Source organism: Cordyceps militaris (genome assembly GCF_000225605.1).
Source record: "Cordyceps militaris CM01 unplaced genomic scaffold CCM_S00010, whole genome shotgun sequence".
Classification (NCBI taxonomy): domain Eukaryota; kingdom Fungi; phylum Ascomycota; class Sordariomycetes; order Hypocreales; family Cordycipitaceae; genus Cordyceps; species Cordyceps militaris.
In genome coordinates, this window is record NW_006271978.1 from 259,124 (window position 1) to 270,347 (window position 11,224).

The window sequence follows — 11,224 nt, forward strand, 5'->3', positions numbered from 1 at the left end:
ATAAGAAGATTATTAATATAAACTATAATAATTAGGCTATCTTTATAAATAAATAGGGAATAATTAAGCTATATAGGCTTAAAGCTAAGACTCTAAAGTATTTTATAAAGGGTTATATACTAGATCTATAAGGCTTACTTTAGCCTATATAGGGACTTTAATAGCTTTTATACCTTCTTAGGGTATTCTTCTTAATATCCTTTAGGTATTTTAATATAGACTTTAGTATCTATAGAACTATAAAGAAAGGTAGTCTTAATATCTATTTACTTAACTTTAAGGTCTAGGGTAGCTATAATTGCTAGTAGTAAGTATAGTATTAAAATTTTTAGTATACTTATAAATATTTTATAGTAATTAAGTCCTTTATATTAATTAAAGCCTTTTACTATATACTAAGATTTCTAGTAAATAACCTTATTATTAGTACCTTTTTTAAGTTTATATACCTACTTACTTAAGAGGATAGTCTTATTTTTAGGCCTATTAACTATAATTATAATATAGTTCTCTACTAAAGAGTTATACTTATTTACTATTAAGCCTTTCTACTTTTATAAGTTAGGGTAGAGAATAGCCTACTTATATATTATAGGTTCTTTATTATAGATAAGGTTACTAAATATAGTAAGGTTTATTATATTATTAAGATTAGAGTAAAGTATATATTAGTAGTTTTAAGATATTAGGACTAATCTAATTAGAATTTTAATCTATATTATAGGTCTTTCTTCTTACTTAATAGTACTACTTAGAGCTAAGGATAAAGGTATTTTAAAAAGGTTAGATAGTATCTTATTAATACTAATAGTAAAGATAGGATATAAGGTTAATTAAATATCTAGTAGTATTAGTTTAAATTTATTATTACTTAGTATATATAGATAGCTAATAAAGTTATTATTATTAGCTAGGTTATAGATATTATTATCTTTATTAGTAATTCCTAATACTATTAATATAGAGAATATAGAGGGTATTATTTACTTAGGCCCTATAGTTAAGGTAGTAAGTATACTATAGTGCTCTACTATAAAGCTCTTACTAGTAGGTAAGTTATAAGTAATTAGAGTAATTTCTATATACTCTTATCTCCTACTAATTACTTATTAACCTAAAGAGTAGTATATAGTTTTACTCTTATAGCCTAAGGTAGGGTTATTCTATTAAAAAAGGTTATATTTAAAATCTTTAAATAGCTAGTTAGGCTATTCTTAAAAGATAATATTATTAATAACTACTAGTCTATTAAGTCTATTAGTATTTAAAATAATATAGTTAGTTTAGCCTTTATATCTAATTAGAATATATAGGATAGTTTTAAGAACTATTCTTAGAATATAATAAGAGGTTTTTTACTACTTATAACTACCTATAATTTATAAATAACTAAAGTTAGATTTATCTCTAAATTATAGTTTATAAGGAATTATTAGTTTATTATTCCTTATTATAAGGGTATACTATTAAAGAGTAGTATAGGCCTATACTATAACTAGCTAGAATTTAATTAGCACTTTTAACTAATATATAGTAAGAAAAAGCTTATCTTATAGTATCCTATTCCTAACCTTAGTAATACTATTCTATTAATACTAATTAGTAGTAGAATACTATAGGTATATACCTAAGGAAATATAAGAGTTCTTAAACTAGGTTATAATATTCTCCCCCCCCTAATCTAACTAGATAAAGTAGTATTTATATTCTAGATATTCCTATATCTTTAGGAAATTTAGTATTATATTAGGTAGTTAAGATTTCTTTTTAATAGGGAATAACTAGTATATTCTAGTATAATTATTAATAATAGTAACCTAGTACTAATCTTTCTTCTAGAAGGTAGGTAGGGTACTAATAATATTAGTATAAAGGCTTTTAAAAGGATATATTCCCTTCTAGAATAGATAAATATAGGGGCTTTCTTTTTATCTTCTTATAAAATAGCTAATATAATATTTATACTAGCTAATAGGCTTTATACTAGTAAAGATAGAGATAAGTTTAGTAATATTCTATTCCCCTAGATATTTAAGTTAATTATATTATAGCTTATACCTTAGGTTATTTATTATATAGGCTAATATACTAATACTTAAAGTAATATAGTTAACTATATAGACTCTAGTAGTTTATTAGGTAATAAGAATAACCCCCTAATCCTTTATTATAACTACTCTTTTTTTACTAAAGACTACTATAATATTCTTTACTATTAGGTAGCTAATAAAGAGTAGGCTTATTAAGGTACCTTTCTATAGAATACTATTATATAATTCTAAGGTAGTCCTAAGGCTCTTTATAGTAATAATAGCTATTCTATAAATAATAGGTTTTAAGATAGTACTAATAAGACCTTAAATACTAAGGCCTAAGTAAGGGGATAGGTCCTTTATAAGTTCCTTATAGCTTAAGATATAGCTAGATATATTAGAGTTAAATAGTATTAGTTTCTAATATAATAATATAGAAAGACTAAAATCTTATCTAGGTTTAATACCTATAAAAGCACTATCTACCCTAAGTTAACTAAAGTATTATAGGCTTTAAAAAATAGTAAAAATAAGTTAAGTTAGCTTAGAGTTTATAAAAAGACTTATATACTATTTAAAGCTAACCTTCTTATATTTATACTTACTATTATATTTCTTAGTTAGGTATTAGTACTTTCTATTTTATTAAAATAAAGAGAGTAGGTTTATTAGATAGAGTTTAAAGTATAGCTTTTAGTATTATTTATTAAAGTAATCTAGAAACTTATAGAAAGAATAGAAGTACCTAGTAGTATTAGGTTTTATTATACTATAAAGGGGATACCCTTTAGTAGCTATTATAGTAACTAAAGTAGTTTATTACTTAGACTTTTTATTATTTTATTATTTAAGCTTAATAAGGTTAGTTATAACTATAACTACCTATATAAGTATAGTTATAAAAGCTATAATAGTATTACTAATTTACTTTAAAATAAAATAAAGGGTTATCTTAATAGTATAGGAGTTAAACTCTTTATTAAGACTATTAATAAAAAGATATACTATTAAAGCCTTAAGGACTTTAAAGTCTTTATTAAGAGATTACTACTTAGCTTAAATATTAATAAATACTATAGTAAGTTTCTTAATAGATCTATATTAAGTAAAGGTTAATATTAGGAAATAGTTAGCTATAGTTTAGAAGATAGTAATACCTTTTAATTTAAAGTACTTCTTAAAAGCTATAATTATATCTAATACTATAACTTTATCTTTAATAAGGCTATAAGTATATTCTTTAAGGCTTATATTAATAAAAGTAATAATATAGACTTAGTCTTATATTTATTTTTAAATAAAATCCTTTATAGTCTTACTACTATAAGCCTTAGTTAGAATAGAGCTATTTCCTTAGCCTTCTAGTAGTAATCTACTAAGATTATTAAGTCTTAGTATATTAATTATTTTTAACTTCTATTTAACTTAGTTACTTTTAGATTTAAGCTTTAGGATATTTAGTACCTTCTTTAGTATTAAAAATATAGTATTAGATAATAAAGTAGGTAATAAGGCTATAAGAAGATCTTAGCTTATATATAAGAGTTAAGTTACTAATAGTACTACCTACTAAAGGAGTAGAATTTTAAGATAATAAAGAGGATAATAGGCTAAGTATATAGTCTTTCTTTTTAAACTAAATACCTTATATTTATTTAAAGGTAAGAAGTATTTAAGTAAGTAATAAGGAATTCTTCTTACTAAGTAAGTAGTTATTATATACCTTTTATAATAGTTAAGACTATAAATTATAATAAATAATTTAGTAAGTATATTTAAGACTATAGATTATAGTAAGTAATCTAATAGGTATATCTATTTAGGGGCTATAACTATACTAGGTAAATTTATATTATAATATATATAAAATAAGTATATAGAGTCTATATATAAATTACTAGGTAGGGTATAGTAATAGAATTTCTTTTTCTTTATATAGAATTTTTATAGTAAATAGACTTATTAGATATACTCTAAATTAGCTAGAGTTTAAGGTCTTTCCTCTTCCTATATATAAGGAGTTATAAATTTCTTAAGTTTTATAGTAAATATTAGCTTATATAGATAGTAGGTAAATTTAGTAAGAAATTAATACTTTCCTTTATTTTATTAGTAGCTTTTATAATATAAGTACTACTAAGCTTATAACCTATTATAACTAATAGGGTATATATAGGGTAAGAGGTAAAGTTGTTATATTGTGTAACTTCTATCTAGTTGTATAGTACGGGTAAGTGCTAGATATACTAGGTAATAGGAGATCGTTCTTCTGGCTTTAGAGCCGCCTGTTATCAATACTATATTAATAATTTACTACCTTTACCTTAAGAGTAGAATAAGATTAAAAGGTATACTTTTAAGACCTAATTTAAAAAAGTAGGTTTTAATAAAATATAGGCTCTTAATAAAATAAAGACCTAAACCTATATATATAAAAATATTAAAAAAGGATATATTTTACCTTTTAAATAGGTATTTATATATAAATTTAATATTAATAAAGTCCTAATTAAATATAAAATATAAATTTATATATAAAGAGATTTATAGCTAATTAATAGTTAAGAAGAAATATATATAACTATATTAGTAGTATAGACCTTTTAAATAATAATAGTACTTATAGTAAAATATAACCTTAATTCTTAATAATTTAATATTAAAAATACCTTTTTATATATTAGTAAATAGGACTTATTAAATAAAGTCTTATATAGGCTACTACTAGGATTCTAAGAAATAATAAATTTATTAGTAGATTTTAAAAAAGTAGATTATAATATCCTACTAAATTAAATACTTTATAGATTATAAAACTTACTACTTCTTTAGTATTTAGAATTTATTAGTATATTAATAAAGCTAAGGCTTATATAATATAAAGAAGAATTATACCTTTTTTTTAATAAAGAGAAGTTAATATATATTATTTTCTTTATTAATAATATTATTATTTTAAGTAAGAAAGAAGCTATAAAGAAAAGGAATAAATTTATTTATAAACTACTTTAAAAATATAGAATATATAATTAAAGAAAGGTATTATAATTCTTAAGAATTAAGATTATTTATAACTAAAAGAAGAAAATAGTATAGCTCTTTTATAAAGTATATATAGAGAAGATTATAGCTAAGTTTAAGGTAATTAGTCTTAATTAAGTCTAAACTTCTTTATTATAATAATAATTTACTAAAAGAATAGGATAAATAATACTAAAAAAGGTAAAGAAATACTAAGAGATTATTAAGTTAATCCTATATATATTAATTATAATAAGAGTAGATATTATATTTATAGTATTAATACTATTTTATTATTTAATAAACCTATCTTAAATATATTTTAATATAGCTATTTATATTATTTAATATCTTCTTAATACTAAAGATTACTATATTATATATAGTAAAAATAAAGAAGTAATTATTTTATAAATAGTAAGTAATACCTTATATACTAATAATTTAAATATAAAAAGATCTAGTTAGGAATTTATTATAATCCTTTTTAAAGGAATTATAGCCTAGAAAGTATTATATTAAAGTATAATAATAACTTTTACTATAAAAGCTAAGTTATTAGCTTTCTAGAATATTATAAAAGAAATAATTATACTTAAGTATCTTTTCTAAGAAATAGATATTATTTCTAGACTACCTTATAAAATTTTCTATAATAATTAATAAATAATTTATTTAGTTATAGCTAGAAATTAAAGAATTAATATTAAATTATAATATATTAATATTTATTATTTATAGTTTTAATAAGAATATTAATATAGATTATTTAAGGTATTATATCTTCTAATAAAAGATATACTAGTAAATAGATTTATAAAGAACCTATTATTATAGTTATTTATTTATTTTTAAGATTTAATTAGAATTATAAAGTTTAAAAGTAATAAAAGTTTAATTTAGACTAAAACCTAATAATAATATCTTTAAATACTAATAGAAAAAAGAGGGATAAAAGATATAAGAAAGATATAAAATAATCTTATTATTTATTAATAAGATTTTTTACTAAATAATCTATAATAGCTTTATACTATTCTAATTTAGTTAAATAAGTATTAGATATAATTTTATATTTATAGAATAAGCTAAAAGACTTATATTTATTTATAATTACTATTATCTTAAAAAAGGTTTAAGTAGAATTTTATTCCTTTTTATAAGCCTTAAGACCTATTAAAGTCTAATATTATTTAGTAAAAAGAGCCTTAATTATAAACTCTTTTATAATTTTTAATAATATAGAAGTAAAAGAATTTATTTTATTAATAATTAAAAAACTAATAGCCTTAAAATTATCTAGAAAGTCGATTTTTATAGCTAGAAGTTAAGATAGAATATATAAAAAGAAAGGATTCTTAAAAGACTTAATTAGAATATAATTAAAAATAAAAAGATAAAAAGGGAGTATAAACTTAATAGCCTAATACTAAATTCCTTTTATATAATATTTAAAGTAGTAACTTATTAGTTTATTATAATAAAAAGAAATAGTATTAATTAAGGTTATAATATAATAATATTTATAACTTTAAAGGTTTCCTATAAAGAAATATATATATATTATATATAAGACTTTATAAAGACTACTAAAAGTATATATAGTAGTTTAAATTATAGTTATAAACTTTCTTTAAGTTTTTAAGGATATTTAAATATTCTTTTTAACTAAACTAAAAGTAAAGGAATAGTTATTAATATTATTTAAGCCTAAAGAAGTAAAAGATAATATAATAATATTATTTAAGTCTATATTATTAAGATTAAAAGTTAGTAAAAAATAAAATAATTAAAAAAAATAGTATATACTTTTAAAATTAAATATAATAAATATACTATTAACCTTTTAAACCTTTATAAGAGTTAAAAGCTAAAACTACTTTATTAAATTTAAGTTATTAATACCTTATAAATACTTTAAAATAAAGATAATATATTTAAAGTTAATAATATTATTAAGATTTAAGGTTTCCTTATAAATAAAAAAAGAATAAAGATAAGGTATATTAAAGATAATAAATAAAAGAAAAAAAAACTAGCCTTTTAAAGAATTAAAAGTAGTTTAAATACTTCTATATAATTATTAAAAGTATTTTACTTTATATATTATAATAAAATTATATTATTAAAAAGTAGTATACTATTAAAGCTATTATTATTTTACTTTTAAATAATTAAAGAAAATAATATAAATAAGTTAATAAATATAGAAAGAAAAAGAGAATAAAGTAATTATAATAAAATTAAAAAGAACTATATATATAAAGAACTTAAATATTCTTTAATTTAATAAAAGTAGTTATAAAGAATTAATTTATTAAAAAATACTATTCTTAATTAAATTTTAAAATACTTCTTTAAAGTAATATAGGTAAAAAAAGAAAAAATCTACTTAAAAGGTATATTATAATTTAAATAGAGATTATAATATATATAATTAGCTAAAGACTTACTTATAATAAAAAGCTAAAAAGGGATAATAATATATAAATAAAAAAGTTAAGTTTAAAAAAACTAATCTTAATTACTAATAGAATTAAGTAATAAAAAGATATATTAAAGAAATATAATTAAGCTAATTAGTTAGGCTAGAAAATAGGTATAAGAAAGAAGGAATTTCCTTTCTTAGTTAAAAAAGAATAAGGTAAAAATAGCTATAAGTTTTAATATATATTATTCTTTAACTTTACTATATAAAATTACTTTTAGTTATAACTAGTTATCTAATGTCTATATTAGCCTACTTATATAATTTATGAGAAGCTTAAATGTCACGTGCCTAATTCATGAGTAATCGCCTGCATGGACGACGGCTATGCCAAACGGGGGTGCTAGACAAGGGCAAAGTCATAAAATTTGAGGAAAAAAGCTAAATATCGGATTGCCCGAGCTCTAAGCCAGGAGACTAGAAGGTAGAGTGAAACGCATCTTTGCACCTCAACTCCACATATCCATTGACGCAAAATCTGCCGGTGCAACGAGTGAGCTTTCTGCTCGTGCCCTTACACGCATCACATCTCTTCCCCGGATCGCTCTTTTTCTGACCGTAGTGGCAATTTGCATCTTTGCACTCTTTTGCGGTAGGGGAAATGTAGTAGCTGTCGAGGCCTGCTTGGCATGCGCCGCAGGGAGCCCTTCGTATGGGGTTGAATTTGCCTTGGCTACATTCAGGGCAAACTTCAGTTGACATTGTTCGTTGATTCTGGTATCACGTCAGTCTAGGTAGCTAAACTGAAGACTTGAATCGACGGCAACATCATGGGTGGGTCAAACAACGAACCTTCTTAGTAATGACCTGTGTTGTAAAGTTGGTGAAGATAGGACTATCGTACAAGCATCTTGAATTGGTCAAGACAGGGTTCTTATAGCTGAGCGCTATCACATTTACAGTCCTAATTAGGCATTGCCTGTCTTCCAAGTGCTTCCTGCTGATTCCATCCAGCATGCTTTAGCAGGATGTCATGGCAGGCGGCCCCGACCTTCACGCACCTGCAGGAGAACGCCACGAGCGCCTAGTGGTTGGCTGACGAGCCGCCGTTGCAGGGCAAACCGCACTTGTTAAACAAGCCAATTGACTCAGCCTCAACCTGACGAGAATAATCAAGCTTACATGTAATTGTTCCCGGCCTCCGATCAGCGCAAATCGTTCTGTACCAAGAATACGCGTGTTGGGAGCACTCCGAATAGTCAGGGCGTCTAACAACGTGCGTTAATTCGACAGCAACGGTGAGTACCAGGAACACTGTGGAATCGAGCAACTTGTCACGCTCTAGAAAGCACTGCTCACAGCAACGTGACTCATACCTTGACACCGGCTGTGTGTCAGGGCTTCCATGGCGCGTTAGACAGCAGTGATGCGCCAAACCGGTTTGGAAGAGTTGGGTTTGCGGCATTGACTCTTGCCTCAATGCAAGGCACAACTCGTAAGCCGTTCGCCATTCCATTTGAGGGAATGTGACCTTCTGATGACCACTGTGTCTGGCAGGGAGATACCTGGTTGGATGAGCGGCTGTTAGGCATTGGTTAGCTTGAAACCGGTACGTTGATGGTGCAGTGATGTCGGGCTGATGAGGCAATGGCCACGCAATGCCACCAACAGGTTGGTCAGGTAGAAAGCGGTGCCAGCGGCACAGATTACAGCCACTTCAACGACCTGCTCCCCAGACACATCGCGCTGCATCTTGATTTGCAGTGTGGTCGGAATGAATATCCGTTGTTACCAGTAAACAGCGGTGAAGAAAATCAGCGACAGCCAATCCCTACATATACGCGGCCTGCAACAACAGTCCCGACACGGAGAAACAGGGTCCTAATAACCAGTGTAAACTACGCCACAATTACAGACAGCCTGTCTTCCCTGGCTGTTCTGAGCTCCTCCTTTCAAATCATAGGAGCCATGAAATATCACCTGAAAAAGGTTAGCTGTTCTCCCGCTCCCGGCTTAGCACGATGTCTGTGTTCAGGCGATGTTTGCACACTAGAAAATTAAGGCCTGATAGGCCCAAGAGGGAGAATGATAGCTTGCACAACGATTATATGATCGCTGACAGCAATTTGCACACAAACGAGGACGACAGATGCCCATTTTGTGAACGAGATATCCGCCGCTAGTCAGAAAAGGGAGATATTTCCAGTACGCGCACCTGAAAATTTCATTAGCTTGGACTAGTGCCATCGGCTAAAGTGGGCCGCCTCTACTGGCTACAAATATCGACTTGAAAGGGGTAGTACCTTCGCCCCAGTGTCACGAATCCCGTCTGTTCCATCCTCCTTCACACCGTTATTTTGATAACTATGGGAAAACGCAAGGCAGGCAAAAGCCTTTCTCAACACATGAAACGCCGTAAAACAGAAGTTCCGACCATTCACGAGCTTCGGTATCTGCTAGAGCCATATGATGGCAGCGAAAGAGCTGACGTGGTACTCAAAGACGAAACCAATCGCGTAATACTTCGACGATGGTACGACTTTCTCTCTAGCGACTTCAGACGTGGACGAAAACGGAATGCCATAAATAGCGAAGCAATCCAAAATATCAGAGGCCCGCAGATCGGAATTGCAGCGCCAATTTTGAGCCAGTTCGACCGGTGGTGTCAAGACCCAAGAAGCTTTTGGTGGCCAACCCGTGGTCAACCAGCCCTAGAAGAAGGCTCTGCCGGTGCACCAAACAGATACGGCCGACGTTTTATCGAAGATGCGATCGAGAACTACAAGAAAATTGCCATCTACAAGGTCCTGTGGAGGTTCACAACTGTCGCTGCGTACTTAGCATTCCGGCGGTCAAGGCTGTCGTCCCCACGCTACATCACAAATGTGCAAATCAACGAGTTCTTGACATTCATGGGATGCGAGGTCACTGAGGAAACAACTGCCATGGTTTGGTCTATAGTAAAGGCTGGGCAGCGCCGTATGACATTCAGTGACCTGCTTGCAGGCACCGCAGAAAAAGAAAGCGTCGGCGAAGATGCCGATGAGGCCGCATATCTGCGACAAAAAAGCGCCTTAGGGGTATTCTTCCTGGATGTTTTACCCGATTCTATGTAGGTTCTTACAACGTTGAGTCTGAATTGCATGCTGATTGTTCTAGCTGGGATGAAGAGGACGGCTTACGAAGCGAGGACCTCCACAATGCGATAAAACACCTCCGTTCCATCGGCATCCTGACGTTGTTGGCCGAAAAAAATACCGAGCGCGTGGCAGATGCGCTTTTGAATTTCCAACAACTGTTACTTTGGCCTGACGAGAATGCTCTGCGACCCATGAGCCGTGGTTCAATGCATCCTCGTACTTCCACTAGCTGCATCTCCCGACAACCGGCCCCTAGCTCTACCGCAACGTTAAGAGACAGTCAAACGAGCGAGGCAACTGCTGCGGGAGTGGCACCTGGAGTAATACACCTTCTCGCTGCTGCCCAAGTCACAGGAATAGCGGGCAATAGCAGTAAGGTATCATCCACGCAAGAGCAACATGATAACTTGTTCGTGCGGGCACATCCTCCGCATGCAATTTCGAATATCCGCAGCATCAACGCCAATTTCCACGGATTCACTGCCCCTGACTGCTTCAATGGATCCAACACCGTTCTCAATACTACCGACGCTAATTTCTCGGTGAATATTGAGTCAACCGAAGGCGATCACTGCAGCCGCTTTTGCGTACAACCGGAATCA